Raw genomic sequence first — 18,200 nt, 5'->3', positions numbered from 1 at the left:
TCCAAATATTTAGGGGTTTTCCAGATATCATTCTACTATACTGATTTAGCACGTTGGCTTATCCATTCATCTGCTGATGAATCTGGGTTGGGTTTAGGTTTGCTTCCTCTTTCTGGCTACTGTGAATAGTGCTCCTATAACAGTTTTGTTAGCACGTTGGCTTATCCATTCATCTGCTGATGAATCTGGGTTGGGTTTAGGTTTGCTTCCTCTTTCTGGCTACTGTGAATAGTGCTCCTATAAACGTTTTGTACAAATACGTGTTTGAGAACCTGCTTTCAGCTCTCCTGGGTATGCATCTCACAGTGGAAGAATCAGGTCACACGGAGGTTCCACATTTTAACTTTCCAAACTTTTTCAGAGCTGAAACATTTCAAACTCCCACCAACAATGTATGAAGGTTCTAATTTCTCTACATCCTCATCAACCTTTGTTGTCTGTTCATTTATTTTTTTAGTTATCTTATTTTGTTTTGAGAATAGTCATCCTTGTGGAGATGATATGGTATCTCACTGTGGTGGGCACCTTTTACTTTCTTTGCACATCTGCCTGATTCTGGGAGAGCGTGTGTGAGTTTAAGAGCGCTGGTGCTGGGCCAGCAAGTGGCATGGTAGTTGGGGTACTGGATTCCCATATAAGCTGATCAGGGTTTGAGTCCTGGACCTGGTGGCTTGCTTTCTCACTTCCCACACGCCCTCACCCCTCACCCCTGTAAACACGCATGCCCTATAGCAAATTAAAAAAAAAAAAGATGATAATAAAATAATTCTTATAAAACAAAAGAGTCTTGGTGCTTTTCCCTTCATAGCAGATGTACAGTGGGGTGAAGAACAGGAGTTAGGAAATCTCTCCAGAAATAAAGACACTGACTGCATTTCCCCCTTTTCCAACTAAATGACTGGTGTCTTGTTTCCCATTGAACAGTCCTCCCATGAAACAAACCTGCGCTTCAGCACGAGGCACACGCCAGCCCACGTGTACCGCCGAGCGCGCTATCACACCAGAACGTTTGTTTTTCTTCCTTTCTCTGTGCCAAACCGATGGCAGGAAACAAACGCTGGGCCTGACTCCAAGAAGAAAGAATTTCTTCGGGATCACATTTTCTTTTTTTCATTTTTATAATTTGGTATTTTTAGATGTTTTCCTATGACCATGTGCCAGGTATTGTTAACTTTCAAAAGCACAAGCCAGAATGGTAATACCATTTCCCCCCTCCATTATTCTGCTACTAGAACGTGGGGGCAAATACTTCAGAATTAAACTATTAATATTATACCAGTGGGGTTTGGAATAATTAGCTTGTCTCTTTTTGCAGATTTCTAGTTTTTCAATGTTATAAACAAATAGTGGGTAAGGTTTGTAGTTACAGAAACAAGGCAGGTATCTGCATTTATGCTTTTCAATCATCTCGTGTTTAATGATATTCCAACTGACTGTCATTAACTTAAAACATTTACTGCTAATTATAGCTGGAATGATGAGTCAAAGAGTAAAAATGTGTTCTTAATGCCCACATTAATCCTCAGCATAACTGCTGTAAGTCCCTACCTCTCCTTCTGCCATTCCTCTCCCAGGGTCAGGTCGTAGCTGAATCAACTTCTAAAAAAAAAAGAAAGAAAGAAATCCAGGTGAATGTCCTCTTACTGGTCACCTCTCACAGGGTTCCAGAGCTAATTCTTTCCCCATAGCGCGACTGCTTCTTCCCGCACAGCAGGGTAGTCTTACCGGCAATGCACACGGGAGGGAGTGCTTCTGCCACGTGATACCTTCATCTCCTAGACATTTACTCTCCCAGAGGTTTTTGGTTTTTTTTTTTTGCTGTAATTATCTTGGTCATAAAGAATTATTAAAAATCTAATGCACAAGCCCACAGAAATAACTATTTTCCAACAAAAACCTTAAAGATATTTACGTTTGGAAAACTAAATGCTAATGGAGTGACGTTCTTTTAAATCACAGTGCAGTTCTCATAAGATGACAGGGGTACATTAGGTTGTGGAGCAAAGCCATAACACAACAGAATATCTCCCGACAGAGACTGGAGGGCATCACCCACTTCTCTGTGTTTAATTGCTTTTCTGCTTTTGAAATGAAAATAACATTTATTTTCTGATTTGGAAAACAATACAAACCAGTTTTGAAACATTTAACTATAATTACATAAGAATGTAAAGTTGACCAGAAACCCACTATCCGGTTTAATTCACTATTGACAATTCGGTAACCATTTCAAAAAGGTCATATTAAACAAGCCAGTTCCCCACATTTTGTGGGATGAGTGTGTGTGTGCACATGCATGTGTGTAGTATTATTTCTGGGCAGGGTCTCACTGGGTCCTCTCCTTGCCTCACCCATCCAAGTACAGGCACGCATCATCCCACCTGGTTTCCCGGGTGAGCTGGGACTCAGACCCGGGCCTATGCGACTCAGCCTGCCAAGCTCCAGGATTCATCACACACTATGGTGGCTGTGTCCCACATTTTTAAAAAATTGAGGTAAAATAATATAACATAATTTATCATTGCAACCAGTTTTAGGTACACAGTTCAATTGTTAGCAATATATTTACACTGTTAACCATCACCACCCTAATTTCCAGAACTCTTCCAGTTTTGTATAACTGAAATGGTACAGTCGTTAAGAATGACCTCCCCTTCCCTGCAAGGCTTAGCAACCAGTGTTCTGCTTGGCGTCTCTGTTAGCTCCTCTATTCCATTTATCTCATATAAAAGGAATCATACAGTATTTTCCTTTAGGTGACTAGTCTATTTCAGTGAGAAAAATGTCCTTAAAGTTCATGCACATTGTAGCACATGCAAAAATTTCCTTCCCTTTTTAGGCTATATATATAATAACTATATAACAGAATATTAGCCTAATATATATATTAAGAGTTATATCACCTATGTATTTTTCCTTGTCTCAACTTCTCATTTCCTTCTTGCTTGATGTCCACACATATACCAAGAACTATGGATGGTTTTCTCGTGGATGAGTGGGAGAATAAAAATATGTGTATAACCCGTTCTGAGGTTGACGCTTTGAGAGTTGGTGTAGGAGAGGTAAAGTGGAGACTGGTCTGTGGTTGAGGGCATACAGAAAGGAGTTATTCACTGAAAAGCAAAAAGGGGGTCCCGATGGTGGCACAGTGGTGATGCTACTGCCCCCCCCAACACACACACATAGGAAAGTCAAGCACACACATGCCCATGATCTGGACTGGCTGAAGCTGGGGGTAGAACATGGCATGAAGACCCTATTAGGGATGCCTTTCTCTCTCTCTCTCTCTTCATCCTCTCTTTCTCCCTCTATGAGATAAATCAACTTTAAAAATCATAATTTTGGGGGCCAGCAGGTGGGGTGGTGGTTAAGGCACTGGACTCACACATGGCCGACTATAGTTCAAGTCCCTGCCCTGGTGGTTTGCTTTCTCTCTCTCCCACTCTCTCTGTCTCTCTCTACTCAAGTAGAATAATAATATTAACAAATAAAATTAAGTAAATAAATATTTATATATAATATACATGTAAATATATTTTATATAAATATTATATATGTAATATATTAAGTATGTTTCACTTTTACATATATTTATATACTTGTTATAAATGATATCTTTTACATTTATATATAAAGTATATAAAATATAAGATAAAGAGTGCGATGTATATATCTCACATTTTCTTATCTATTTGACCATCCATGGACATTCAGCTTCCTTTCAGTTAGGAATAATGCTGCTATGAATATGGGGATATAAAATACCTCTTCTAGACCCTACTCTCAGTCCTCTGGGGAATACGTCCAGAGGTGGAACTGCTGGCTTATATGGTACCCCTACTTTCAGTACTGTTTTCCCCAGCAGCTGCAGCACTTCACCTTCTCCCCAACAGCACACAGGTTCTAATTCCACCTCCTGGCCAACAGGAACTGCTTCATTTTGTAGACAGTGGCCATCCCAGGAGGTGTGAAGTGGGATCTCAGCGTATTTGCATTTGCATTCCCCTAACAGTCCGTGAAGCAGAGCATCTTTTCATAGGTTGATTAGGTATGTGTACATTTTCTTGGAGCAATGTCTTCTCAACTCACTTGCCCATTTTAAACTATGTTGTCTATTTTCCTGCTCTTGAGCTTCCCTCTATAGTCTGGTTATTAATCCCCTATCAGATATGATTTGCAAATGTTTTCTCCCGTTCTCTGTTTTTCCTTCTTGCCCCATTGACAGTGTCTTTTCATGCACAAATTAAACATTTTTTCAAGTCCAGTTTGTCTAATTCTCATGTTGCTGTGGCTCTGCTGTCATATGTAAAATTTCATTGCCAAATCCAACTGTCATGAAGCATCTGCCAAAAGTTTTTGCCCGAGAGTTTTAAAGTTTTAGATCTTACATTTAGGTCTTTGATCCATTCGGTAAGGGTTCAGTTTCATTCTTTGCATGTGGACATCCAGTCTTCCTCACAGTACTTGTCTAGTAGATAGCCTCTCCCATTCCCAGGGAATATTATCACCCTTGTCGAAAGTCATTTGACCACATATGCAAGGGTTTACTTCTAGGTGGAGATTTTGTGTCTTTTTTTTTTTTAGTTTGTTAAAAGGAGTTTACCCTTATTAGGGCAGAGTGGGAGTGAAAAATTATCTACCAAGGAAGATGGCCACACTGCAGTCCCTTCTCCTTCATTCTTCTCTCAGGATTTTGGGCAGGCATGCACACATATCTGGCATGATTTTCAAAGTGCCGGGCCTGGGACTCAAACTGCACAGTCAGCGATGTGCAATCCAACCACCTTAACTTCCATGCCACATGCTGGCCCTCTAGGTGGACTCTTCTATTCCACTGGTCTTTATCTATGTCTTTTGGTTACACACCATTTTAATTATTGTATCTTTGTAGCAAGTTTTTAAAACAAGAAGTGCGAGTTCTCCTGATGTTCTGCTTCAAGACTGCTTTGGCTATTTAGGATCCCTTGAGATTCCACATGAATATTCAAATGATTTTTCTGTATTTCTGCCCAAAGCACTAGGATTCTGACAGGGATTACACTGACACTATAGATTGCTTTAAAGACATATTGCTCTCACAATATTAAGTCTTATAATCCATGAATGTGAATATGTTTAACTTCTTTGAGCAAAGTTCTGTAGCTTTCATTTTAAAAGTCTTTCCCATTCTTGTTTAAGAATGTGGTGCTATTTGGGACCAGCAGTTAGTGTAATGGCTATGTCGCTGGACTACCATGTAGTTGACTGCAGTGCGAGTCCTGGACCTATTGGCTTAAACTCACGCCACGTGCATGTGCGTGCATGCCCCAGATCCCGAGAGGAGAACGGAGGACAAGGGATTGCAGCGTGGCCATCCCCCTTGGGGGGTGATTTCTCGCTTTCTGTCTCTCTGTCTCTCTCTGTCTTTCTGGCAAGCGCATGCGCCCTATAGCAAAAACCTCTCAAAAAAAAAAAAAAAAAAAAGAATTTGGTGCTATTTGATGCTTCGTAAGTGACATTGTTAATTTCCTCTTCATACTGTAAGTTGTTAGGCTATAACAGATATGGCTTGTCACGTGTTTACTTCGTTTCCTAGTTTGCTGAATTCGTTTTTTCTAACAGTTTTGTGTATGTGTGAAATCTTCAGGGTTTTCTGCATATACAATTACATTATCTGTGAACAGAGATAATTTTACTTCTTCCTTTCTATTTTAATGCCTCTTATTTCTATTTCTTACCTGATTGCTAATTCCTTTTTATATATTCTACAGCTATTTTGTGCTTATCACGGGGATTACACTTATCCTGAAGTTATAACACTCTAATTTGAATTTGCATTATCTTAACTTCACCAACAGACAAAAACTCTACCCCTCTTGATTGTTGATGTCAAAAAATTACATCTTTTTTATTTTTAAAAAGTTTGCCATAGGGTGTGTGTGCTTGCTGGAGAGAGACAAAGAGAAAAAGAGAGAAAGTGAGAACCACTCCTCAAAGGGGATGGCCACACCACAATCCCTTCTCTTCCATTCTCCTTTTGAGATTTTGGGCATGCATGCACACACACACACCCAGCATGATCTTCAAGCTGCTGGGTCTAGGACTCAAATCACACATTCAGTCACCTGCTGGCCTCTCAAAATTGTGTTTTTGTACACTGTGCCCCCTAAAACAGAAACCGACAATCTTTCAAAATGCATGTTTCAAATTATGTAGAAAATAAAATGTGGAATTACAAACCAAAACCAAAATATTAGCTTTTTAAAAATTAATAACGTTTTGGGACCAGCAGTTAGCATAATGGCTATGTTGCTGGACTCCAACATAATTGACTGCGGTTCACGTCCTAGACCTGGTGGCTTAAAACTCACGCCAGGTGCATGTGCATGCGTGCCCAAGATCCTGAGAGGAGGATGGAGGAGAAGGGATGGCGGCGTGGCCATCCCCCCTGGGGGGTGATTTCTCGCTTTCTGTCTCTGTCTGTCTGGTGAGCACACGCCCCCTATAGCAAAAACCTCTCCAAAAAAAGAAAAAAAATTAATAACATTTTAATGTACTATTTTAAAAAAAACTATACAGAAAACAGAAAGAGAATTATAGATCATTTTTACAATAACACTATCCTTTATAAGTGCTACTATAGTGACTTTTACTGAGATCTTTATTTCTCTATATTATTTCAGTTTATTGTCTATGGCCCTTTCATTCCACTCTGCAGGACTGCCTTGAGTATGTCTTACGGGACAAGGTCAGTAATAATGAACTCCATCGGCTTTTGTTCATCTGAGAATGTCTTAATTTCCCCCTACCTCTTCAATTATCAAGGACAGATTTTCAAGATATAGGAATATTGTTATTTTTTATTGTCAAAGGGTGCATGTCCTCACAGTAGGAGGAGAGAGAGAGAGCACTCCCCAGTGGAGCGCAGTGATGCCGCAATCCTCTTCCTCCATTTCACCCTCCTGTCAGAATTTTGGGCACACACGCTTGTTTGACTGGCATGTTTTTCAAGCCACCAGGGTCAGGGTGAGAACCGTAGTCAATCATGGGATCCGGCTCCCCATGCACAGTGCTTACTCGCTGTGCTACAGGGCCAGCATGGAGAACTTTTTTAAAGGTACTATTAAGATATTTTTATTGGGACCAGCAGATGGCATAATGGTTGTTATGTTGCTGGACTCCCACGTAGTCGACTGTGGTTTGAATCTTGGACCCGGCGGCTTAAAACTCACTCTGGGCATGCGTGCATGCATACCCAAGATCCTAAGAAGAGAACAGAGAAGGGACTGTGGCGTGGCCATCTTCCCTGGAGGGGGGGGGGTCTCACTTTCTGTCTGTTTCTCTCTGTCTCTCCAGCAAGCACATGTACCCTATATAGAAAAACCTCTCTTGGAAAAAAAAAGACATTTTTATCAAGGTTAATGTTAACAAACAGAAGAGACGTCAGAATGTTCATTATCTGGTGTATGATTTAGCCTGGCTTACACTTATCAACCTGAATCATTTCCTTGAAACAGTTCCTATGTTCCTTAGAATCATTATGACTAGTAAATGACACTGTATTGGACTGATTTTACCCATTTTCTGAAACAAACCTGTTTTATTAATTGAACCATTTCACTAATAAGACATAAGGACTCGAGAAAACTATTATTCCTTAAAACCAAATTATTCAATAATAGAAATCCAATAAATAGCCATTGTAATTGTTCACTATAAAGCCATAAAAATTTTGCAAATATATGAATCTTTACAAAGTGTGCATTAAATATTTTGGCCTAAGAGCAAGAAAATTTAAGAAGACTATAAAGAACATTATGTCTCTATAGAATTTCTTTCCATTCTATGTGAAATCTAACCATCTTTGCAATTTAGCAAGAAGAAAAAACTTTATAAACTTAAGACTTTTTTTCCTATTCTGGCTTGTATGCTTTTTATAATAACTTTCAATTCCTAGAAAATGATTTTTTTAAGGTACAGAGCAAAAGAAGCAAAGGACAGATTGAAGATTAAATAAAAATAACATGTCAGATATAAAAGGAAAAAGATCACAAAACCAAATGTCAAGTAAGGAACTAAAAAACAACATCAAATACAGTTTCGAAAATAAGATCCCCAAATCTTTGTATATGTGATAGGCACTACTACTTACATTACTTTAGTTCTTTCTTTTTTTTTTTTTTTTTTTTACAGAGAGGATTTTTGCTATAGGGCGTGTACGCTCATTGGAGAGAGAGAAAGAGAGAGAGATAGAGAGATAGAAAGTGAGAAATCAGTAAGTTTATAACTGGGGAAAACAAAAAAATTTTAGCAGATATTAAGGAGCACAATAAAGCCTGACAATATTAAATTATAAATGATCAACTATACCTATATCTTTTGCATTTGTGTGGTAAACATTTAAACCTCCTGAGAAATCCTTTTAAGTCATCTCAAGTTCTTGATGGATATGTTACATGATAGGAGAATTCTGTTTACCTTTCAAATACGAAGCACTTCATCCATTCTAGTGACAAAGGTGGCTTTAGCAGCTAGCATTAACATTCTTCTAAAATTTCAAAGGTCTTTCCTTGTCTTTCCAAGCGAAATGTCTTTTCCTCCTTGCCTCTCATTATTTAACTCATTTTCTGAGGAACACAATGTTTACTACAAGAGAAAATAAGATAAAACAAAGTAAAACAGAGAATAGACTAGTTTCACACTACTGGACATTTTTCATCCCTTTTGGATATTCCTAATTTCACTCTTACTCAACAGTTATAATTCATCCAATACATTTAAGAAGTAATTTCCTGACTTAAATGGAAACATGGATAAAACCTCACATTCAAGAACGCCTTATATTATACCCAACAAACAACCTGTAAGAATCAAAAGCAAACATACTCTAAGGCTTCATTTGACTGTCCTTGCAGACTTTTTTGCTCTAAATATACAGATACCAAGTCAATGAAAACTCATTAAATTATAATTCATCTTTATAAAAATATAATTCTAAAAGTCACAATGTCTAGCTTTCATATGGTTTATGCAATTGAAAAAGCAGTTATCTCCAAATATAAATATTTCATTGGACACTTTATAGTTTTACTTTAGGCTCAAGTGTAGAATATATTTATAATTTGGTTTTAAAATAACATCCAAAATAAATAGACTGCAATCTATTTCTGATTCCTGGACATCCTTACATTTAATATTTACATTAAAACCTGGCCCACCCTCAATCTCTTTCCTCTATTTTTCAAACACAAGGAAAACACGAGGTAAGAAATGTAAAGTAAAAGGACCAGCTGAGGGCGTGGTGGCTACGGTGGCTGGATCCCACACGGTCAGCTGCATCATTCAAGCTTCAGACCCAGCAGCTTGAGAAGTTCTAGGTGCGTGTCCATGTGTGCCCAAAATTTTGAAAGGAGAAATAAAGGAGAAGGGATTGTAGCATGGTCATCCCCCATGTGGGTGCTTTTGTACTTTCCTTCTCTCTCATTCTCCAGCAAGCTTGTGTGCTACCAAGCAATTGAAAACAAACCAAAATGCTAAGGAATCTACAAAAACAAAATGAAAAAAAAAAAAACAAAAAAAAAGAGCTGGAACGATGAAGTGATTTTAGGGAGATGGTAGACTGGAAAGTCAATATAGAAATATCTATAACAGGGGCAGCTTCTTAATACAGGAGTTAAGAGACCTGGATCCCACATGGCCAACTGCAACGTGAATGCAGCCCGGGCAGCCTGAGAACCGGCTGAGTGTGTGTGCACACCCCGAATCCTGACGGGATGGAGAAAATGAGGAGAGCGACTGCAGCAGGACCGGACCCCGCCAGGTGCTGCTTCGCCACTGCCCTTTCTCTCTCACTGGTGAGTGCAGGTACCCTTTGGCAATTACAAAAAAACAAAAAAGAAAAAAGAAGTATCTATTACATTTTTCTATATAACAAATAGAATTCTAAAATTTTTAAAATATCACTTATAAGAACATTAAAAATTAATTACTTGAGTGTAAAAAAAGTATCTACTAAAACGTGAGACTAATAAAATATGTGCTAAGACCTGTAACATGAAAGCTAAAAAATAGTGCCAAGATGAATGAAAGAAAACTGAAATAAATAGATATATCATGTTCATGAATTGGAAGATTTAACATCATTAATGTGGCAATTTTCTGGAAAGTGGCTGACAGATTTAATCAAACCCCAACCCTATATTTTTTGTATAGAAAAATACAAGCTGGTTCTAAAATGTTTATGAAAATCCACGTGAATGAAATAATAAAAAAGACATTTGAAAATTTAAAAAATGAGCTATATTTACAATATCGGATTTGTAGATTTATAAATAAGCTATAGCAATTGAGATGGTTTGATTATGGTTTACATATAGACATACATGGGACAGAAGAGAGAACCCCAAAATTGACCAGCATATATATGGTCAATTGATTTTCCTCAAAGGAGTCAAGGTAATTTAATGAAGGAAGAAAATATTTTCAACAAATAATGCTAGAACAACAATATTTTTATATGGAATAAAAGTGAACTTTGCCTTTACCGCACATCACATACAGATACTAACTCAAAATGTATTGTAGGCCAAATAGTGAAAAATAAACTTAAGAAAAGATGCTGAAAAAATTCTATGACCTTAGGAGAAAGAGGAACCATTACAAAACAAACAAACAAACAAAAAAACCTACCTAATTTTAAAAACGTTTGCTGTTTTAAAAATATCATTATGCGGACCAGCAGTTAGCGTAATGGCTATGTCGCTGGACTCTCATGTAGTGTTGACCTCGGTTTGCATCCCAGACCCGGTGTCTTAAAACTCACGCCAGGCACGTGTGCGTATGCGCCCAAGATCCCGGGAGGAGAACGGAGGAGAAGGGATTGCGGCGTGGCCACCCCCCTGGGGGGTGATTTCTTGCTTTCTATCTCTGTCTCTCTCTGTCTTTCTGGCGAGCGCACGCACACTATAGCAAAAACCTCTCAAAAAAAAAATCATTATGAAAATTAAGTGGCCAATAAGAACATGACACAATAAGAATCATAGTAAAATGCCACCTCATGTACACAGAAGGAATAAAATAAGAGAAACTGACAACTGCAAACAGCGCAAGGCTGGGAGCTGTGGGGCCCGTTACAGCGGCTGCGGTAGTGGGCGGTGTAGACACTGCACACTTCCCTCACTGCAGAGTGACGGCACTGATGCACAGATCTGAAATGCTCACGGAGTGCTGGTGGGTACGGAAAATTCTATCACCACTGTAAAACAGTTTGGCAGCTTCTTTCAAAGTTAACCAAAACTTATCTGACAACGACACAAGCCAACTCTTCGGTCTTTACTTGGCAGCCGTAGTGGGAAACTAAAACTCATGCTCCTGCCCAGAAGTAACAGAAGCCTCTTGCCCGATGTCAACAGAGGCTGAGGAGAAGGCTCCATTTATGCTCCTACCTGGAACTCACAAGGTAGCACCCTTTCCTCAGTAGGGCAGTATTTAAGAGGCTTGCCAAGACAGATTAAAATAAAATTCAAAATCTCATACTAGGATATCAAACATGTCCAATTTTTCATGGAAAACCACTAATCATACCAAGAATCATGAAAATCACAACTTGAATGAGCAAAGACAGTCAACAGCTGCCCGCAACGAGGATGACACAGACGTAAGAATAACCTTACAAAGATTTTAAAGCAGCTGCTTTGAAAATGCCTCAGTGTACAATTACTAACACACTGGAAACAAATACAAAAACGAAGTCTCCGAAAAGAAATAGCAAGTCTTGGGACCGGCCGGTGGCGTGGTGCTTAAGGCACTGGATTCCCACGTGGCCAACCAGGTTCCAGTCCCGGACATGGTGGCTTGCTTTCTCACTTCCCCTCTCTCTCTCTCACTCTATCTCTCTCTAGTCAAGCTGAAATAAACAAATGAATAAATAAATAAATAAAGTTAAATAAAATAATTTTAAAAATGAAATAGCAAGTCTCAACAAACAAGATATAAATAAGGAAATTGCACAACTAAAATTAAAAATAATTGCAATCAAAATGTGAATGGATAGATTCAACAGCAGAATGAAGAGGAAAATGAAAAAGTCAGTGAACTACAAGATAAAACAATAGAGATGCTCAGAACAAGAGGAAGAAGATAGATCCCACAGAAATGACCAGGGCTGGCTCCGTAGCCTGGCTGTTAACACAGCTAGGTCCCACATGGCTAGCTAGCCATGCAGTCCAAAACTGACCCAGTGACTTGAGAAACACTGGGCATGTTGCACGTATATCCCAAATCCTAGAAGGGCGGAGAGATGGAGGAGAAGGGATTTTCGAGTGACCATTCTTTTTTTTTTTTTGGAGAGGTTTTTGCTATAGGGCACGTGCGCTCGCCAGACAGACAGAGACATAGAGACAGAAAGCGAGAAATCACTCCCCAGGGGGGATGGCCACGCCACAATCCCTTCTCCTCCATTCTCCTCTCGGGATCTTGGGCACGCACGCACGCACACGCGCCCGGTGTGAGTTTTAAGCCACCGGGTCCAGGACGTGAACCGCGGTCGACTACGTGGGAGTCCAGCGACATAGCCATTATGCTAACTGCTGGTTCCCAAGTGACCATTCTTCACAGGAGCTGCTTTCTCCTCTCTCGCTCTGTCTCTGATAAATACATAGCCATCAGGCATGTGTGTATGTGTGTGCGCACACACACACACAGATAAGAGCCTCAGGGATCTGTGAAGCTGTGACAAAAAGATTGATCAGTCATACAATCAGAGTCTCAGAAAGAGAGGAGAAAAACAACAGGGCTAAAAAAGTTACTTGACAGATATGGTTGCAAAGCTCCCAAATTTGGCAAAAGATACAAAACTACAGATTGAAGAAACTGAGTAAACCCCAAACAGTATAAGTCCAAATAAATTCATGCCAAGACACACTATAATCAAACTTCTGAAAAATCAAAGAGAAAGCAAAAAAGTTGAAAGAAACACCTCTTACCTAGAGGGAAAAGCAATATAACAACAACCCTGGGTTTCTCGTCAAAAACCATGGAGACCTGCAGGAACTGGCATAACATGTTTCAAGTGCTAAGAGAAAAGAGTTGTTAACCCAGAATTCTTTATCCAGCAAAAATATCTGTCAGAAGTGAAGAAAAAAATAAAGAGAGCAGATAAAGGAAGTTCTTTGAATAGAAAGGACATGAAAAAAGATGGAATCTTACTTCAAATAAGGAACACCAGAAAGAGTAAAAATATGGAATACATAGAATAAATTCTTGATCTTCTTGGGTTTTCCAAATTATGTTTGACCATAAAGTTAGCAAAAAATGTTAATATTGTCTGATGTGGTTCACCATCTATGTAAAGGAAATATTCTAAATAATTACATAAACATATAAGACACAGAAGTATACATAAATGTAAGTATCCGTATGTATCAGAAAAACATAAAAATACTCAGACAATTAAATGGGTGAGGCTGGAAGAAGAGAAAGGTAAGGTCTCTCCGCTTACAGTAGTACCACAGCACGGTAGGATGTGATGTTAAACGTGATACGACATGAAAAGGAATGACGACAAAGCCGCACAAAGGTATATACTTTAAACTCTACAGCAAATCAACGTGGGGTTCTAAAAAGATTTCCAGTTACCCATAGGAATGGAGGAAAAAGAAGAGACAAATGAAAAGCACAGGGAAGAAACAGAACAAAAAGAAAAATGTCAGACTGGACCAGTCCCTATGTAGCCGAGCTGTTAAGGGAGCTGGCTAACAGTGGTTCGAACCCCAGCCCTAGTGCTTAAAAGATGCCTGACGTGTGTGTGTCCAAATCCCCAAAGGATGGAGAAGAGGAGAAAAAGGGATGCTAAATCTCTATAGTCGCACATGCGCTCACTCCTTTCTAACTGTCCCTCGTATGTGGTGACTTTGATAACATACGATTTACTGTTTTGTTTTTTTTTTAATGTTTGTTTGTTTTTGTAATGAATCTTCCTTTCCCTGGGGGATCTTTTAGTTTTTTTAACTTTCTTTTTGAAGTTTTATAACTTACTTTTCACACTTGGGTTTATAGTGTATTTTGAGTTGGTTCTTTATATATGATGTGCGGTAAAGGAAAAGGTAATTTTTATTCCATATAAATATCTTGTTCTAGCATCATGTTCTCTGTTTCAGCAAATACTCTCTATTCACTATATTTTCATCATTTTGTGAATGCTGTATAGTTGGAATTGTATAGCATATAACCTCTGAGACGGATTGTTTTTTATCTTTATTTTTTTCTCACTATTGTGCCTTCAGATCCATCCAATTATGGTGTGTAAAATAACTCATTCCTGGGCCACCAGGTGGCCTGCTGGTTAAAGTGACTGGATCTCAGATGACTGACTGCAGTTCCAGTCTCGAACTCACCGGTTTGAGAAACATACTGGGGTGTGTGTGTGTGTGTAGAACGGAGAAGACAAGATTGCAGCATGGCTACCCCTCCAGGGGGTGCTTTTTCACTTTCTCTCTCTCTCTCTTTCTCTTTCTCTCTCTAGCAAGCACACACACACTGTAGCAAATTAAAAAAACAAAAAACTGCCAAAGGGCATGTGCACTCCCCAGAGAGACAGGGAGAGTATGGGTCACATCACAATCCCTTTTCCACTTCTCCCTCTTTTCAGGATTTTGGACACAAACACATACATGCCCGGTGTGCTTCCCAAGCCTCTGGGTCTAGGATGTGAACTGTGTGGTTGGTTGGCCAGGTGGGCGCTAGCTTCCTTAACCGGTATGCCACAGCCTGGCCTCAAAGCACTTTATAAATGTTACCAGATTTGTCAACAAGTTGGGGCAGGGGGAAAGAGCGTTCTTTACAGAAATAAGTAATAGAAATTAAAAGTCTTGGGCCAGAAGATTGGCTTGGAAGTTAAGGTGGTTAGATCCACACAGCCAACTCCACAGTCAGAGTCCTGGACACAGTGGCTTGAAAATAATACTTGGCATAAAATGGGAATGGAGGAAAAAAGATTGCAGCATAGCCATTCTCCCATAGGATGATTTTTAAAATTTTCTATCTCTCTGTTTCTGTCTCTCTCCCATGAGAATATGTATCTTATGGCAAAAATCTAAAAAAAAAAAAAAAGTCTTTATATACTAAAATCATGCCTTCTGAATCATAAGGCCATGTATGTGTACAGAGGGAATGTTTTAACATGAATTGGGAAACCTGGCTGGCTTGTAGCTGACTAGCTCAAATTATTTAACCCAACGCCAAATAAGATGCAGTAAGCAATTACAGGGAAAATCCCAGTTCTGTGCAAGCACTCTGGGCCCGTGGCGAAGTACCGAAACTTTAGCATGACCTCTAAATCACAGCAGGCCAGTAAGAAGCTGGCAGTATTCCTTCAAAGTGACTGTAGCCTTGGTAAGCAAGACAGTCGTACTAAAATGGGTACAATCCAATGAAACTGATAATGCCAGGCCTTTCAAGTTTCCCAGGAAACTAGCTCCTGAGTTATCTCAAAATAAAAAGGAGGCACGCCTGTGGGAGTAGCACTAGATGCTGCTGTTCGGAAGACTGAGGCCACATAGGAGGCCTGAGTTCGAGTCTCAGCCCACTCTAAAAGTGAGGCACGGGACATGTTTCCCAGTCCCAGTTCCTCGCGAGGTGGAGGCAGGAGGATCAGGAAATAGAGGCTGACCTGGGCAACACAGCGAAACCCTGTCTGGTGGCACACATCTGTGGTCCCAGCTACTCTGGAGGCTGAGGCACAAGAGGTGTAATTAAGACACCATACTCAAACACTACCACTACAACCACCAAAAATAAAACCTCCACCAGAAAAATGCGAAACAAAATAAAACAAAATCTCAACTCCTGTGAAGTGGCCTTTTCATTTTTTCTTTTAAAGCACTACAAAGCAGTGGCTATGAAAATCCTCGCACATGTTTTGAGGTCAGATACAAAGCTGAGAATTAAAAACCAGCTCTAGTGAAGTCTGCATCAGATTTCCTGAACTCCATGGAACTGTGATGGTACGAGAGTGGACGTGGGCTGCGACGGAGCTCTGTCGGGCAGGGCATGCGGAAAGGACTTAAGCAGCCATGCAGGAGAATCTTCAAAAGGACTCCTACGAGGCTCACGAAGGATACGATACTTTCTTCTTCTCCGATTTAAGGCAAATCTTAGAACATGCCTTTCCTATTTTACCCCACACCAACTCCATCCTTCACTGTTTTCCTTATTTGATTAGAATCATCTGGGGGATTTATTAGTTCCACAGAATAGATGTAGCTTGTCATCTTAAAAACATTATTATTTATAGGATCAAAATTAGAAATTTTGCTAATGATCAAATTTTCCTATCTGCAGAGAAGGCACCATGTGACCAAGTAGTCTGGAAACGGGTGCCTGGTAAAGGACACACAGTAAATAGGAAACTGCTCACATTCATGTACTAGCTTTAAGATCACTTCCTTCACAATTTAGAGCAATCTGTGTTGATAGAAAGTTACCAAGGAAAGTGATTTGTAGTTTTGCACAGCAAGGTCACCCTCAGGGGTCGGGCGCTATTTCTAAGCTGTTTTTGCACAACTGCAGAGTGAAAATATAAAAGAAAACTTTCATCAGTGAAGGCAATGAAATTGTTCTGTTTAAATTCAGCTTCCTACACTTACTCACTTATTTTAGGTTATTCTTTGTTATCATTATTTTTAATTTGACAGAGAGTATGTGTACTCAAGAGAGAGACAGAGAAAGAGAGGGAGGGGTACCGCCCAGGGAGATGGCCACGTCTATTGCAGACTCTTCTCCCTTTCTCCATGTTGGGATTTGGGGCATGCGCACATGAGCCCGGAGTGTTTGTCAAGCCACCAACCCAGGACTCCACTACACAGTTGACCAGGTGGGACTCAGCCACTTTAACCACCATGCATGGGATAGCCCAGGACATCCTCCCAAATTAAGTGTTTCAAGTTTCCTAAGCTCATCTATAATTTATATCTTATAATTTACACACACACATAAATATATTCTCCTTGAGTTAGTCTGGTAAGGACACAGCAATCCAAATATTAGGCTGTCGGGAAAGCATCATGTATTTTTCTGTTATTCTATGCAAAAATGTGTCATGACTTTACCGATGACCCAACAGTGTGCTACTGATAAACACAGGATAATGAAAGTAAACTTTTTTTTTTTTTTTTGAGAGATTTTTGCTAGAGGGCGCATGTGCTCACTGGAGAGACAGAGAGAAACAGAGAAACAGAAAGTGAGAAATCACCCCCCAGGGGGTTGGCCACACCACAATCTCTTCTCCATTCTCCTCTGGGGATCTTGGGCACCCACGCATATGCACCCGGGTTGAGTTTCAAGTCACTGAGTCCAGGACTCAAACTGCGGTTAACCACATGGGAGTCCAGTACTTCAACCACTATGCCACCTGCTGGCTCCAAAAATCAATTATGTTTATTCTTAAACCAGGAATAGATGAAAACGAAAATTAAGTAAACCCACAGGCCTTAGCTCTTGTCACTTCCTTCCCTCTATTTTCTGCTTCCCTTTACCCAGCTTTCACCACTACTTTCATACTAGGAGACGTTGACTTTCTGCACTCTCATTCGTCTCACAAATCACTGAATTCTTTCTTTCTCACACAAGAGGACTTCATTCGAAGATATAATTAATCCTACTAAAGCAAGAAAACATGGTGAACTAGTGAACTACAGGTAGAGAGTCCCAGGGAACCGGGTTTGGGCCCAGTTATGTGACCCTGGACCAATTTGGTCTGGTCGCACACACACAGTGAGGATGATAATGGGGCTGTGGTATGAGATTAACACATGTGAAAGCTCTGGAATGTTTCAGGTGACATACAAGTATGAGGGTCTCAGTTCCTTCATCTGCCATATGGAGTGTTCAGTTAAGTGATGGTTAAAGACTTGCCTTCTCTAGAAATTCTTTGAGATACATATTTGAAGTACATAAAAGAAACTACTGACAGGATAATTTTATAATTGCTAAGAGACTTAGGGAACAATTAACCGAGAGTTCTCATCTTACAAAATGAGTATGAAAGCAGGGCAAGAGATTCATAGAGCACGCCAGTGAGTCGGAAACCTGGGAGCTGGAGCAACTCAGACCTGACTCCCACCTCACCATTCTCACCTTGCTGAGGTTCCTGTGTGAATTTAGGAGCTTGCTCTTCACTGTCGACCACACAGCTTAAACAGTTACCTTCCTACACTGGTTACCAA

General features: G+C 39.8%; 1 protein-coding gene across 1 annotated transcript in view; it reads right to left on the bottom strand.

Annotated features, from left to right (window-relative positions):
* The window catches only part of PEAK1 (pseudopodium enriched atypical kinase 1), a 248,378-nt gene that overhangs the window by 121,452 nt on the left and 108,726 nt on the right, over positions 1-18,200 (bottom strand). Inside the window, exons 5-6 of the mRNA XM_027768913.1 lie at positions 8,458-8,625; positions 1,549-1,599 (exon numbers count right to left, since the gene is read on the bottom strand). The gene's annotated coding sequence lies outside the window, so the exon portion shown is untranslated. The remainder of the gene's footprint in view (positions 1-1,548; positions 1,600-8,457; positions 8,626-18,200) is intronic.

The sequence above is a fragment of the Tupaia chinensis genome, unplaced genomic scaffold (assembly GCF_000334495.1).
Source record: "Tupaia chinensis unplaced genomic scaffold, TupChi_1.0 Scaffold000078_1, whole genome shotgun sequence".
Lineage (NCBI taxonomy): Eukaryota > Metazoa > Chordata > Mammalia > Scandentia > Tupaiidae > Tupaia > Tupaia belangeri.
This window is presented reverse-complemented; position numbering and strand designations above follow the sequence as displayed.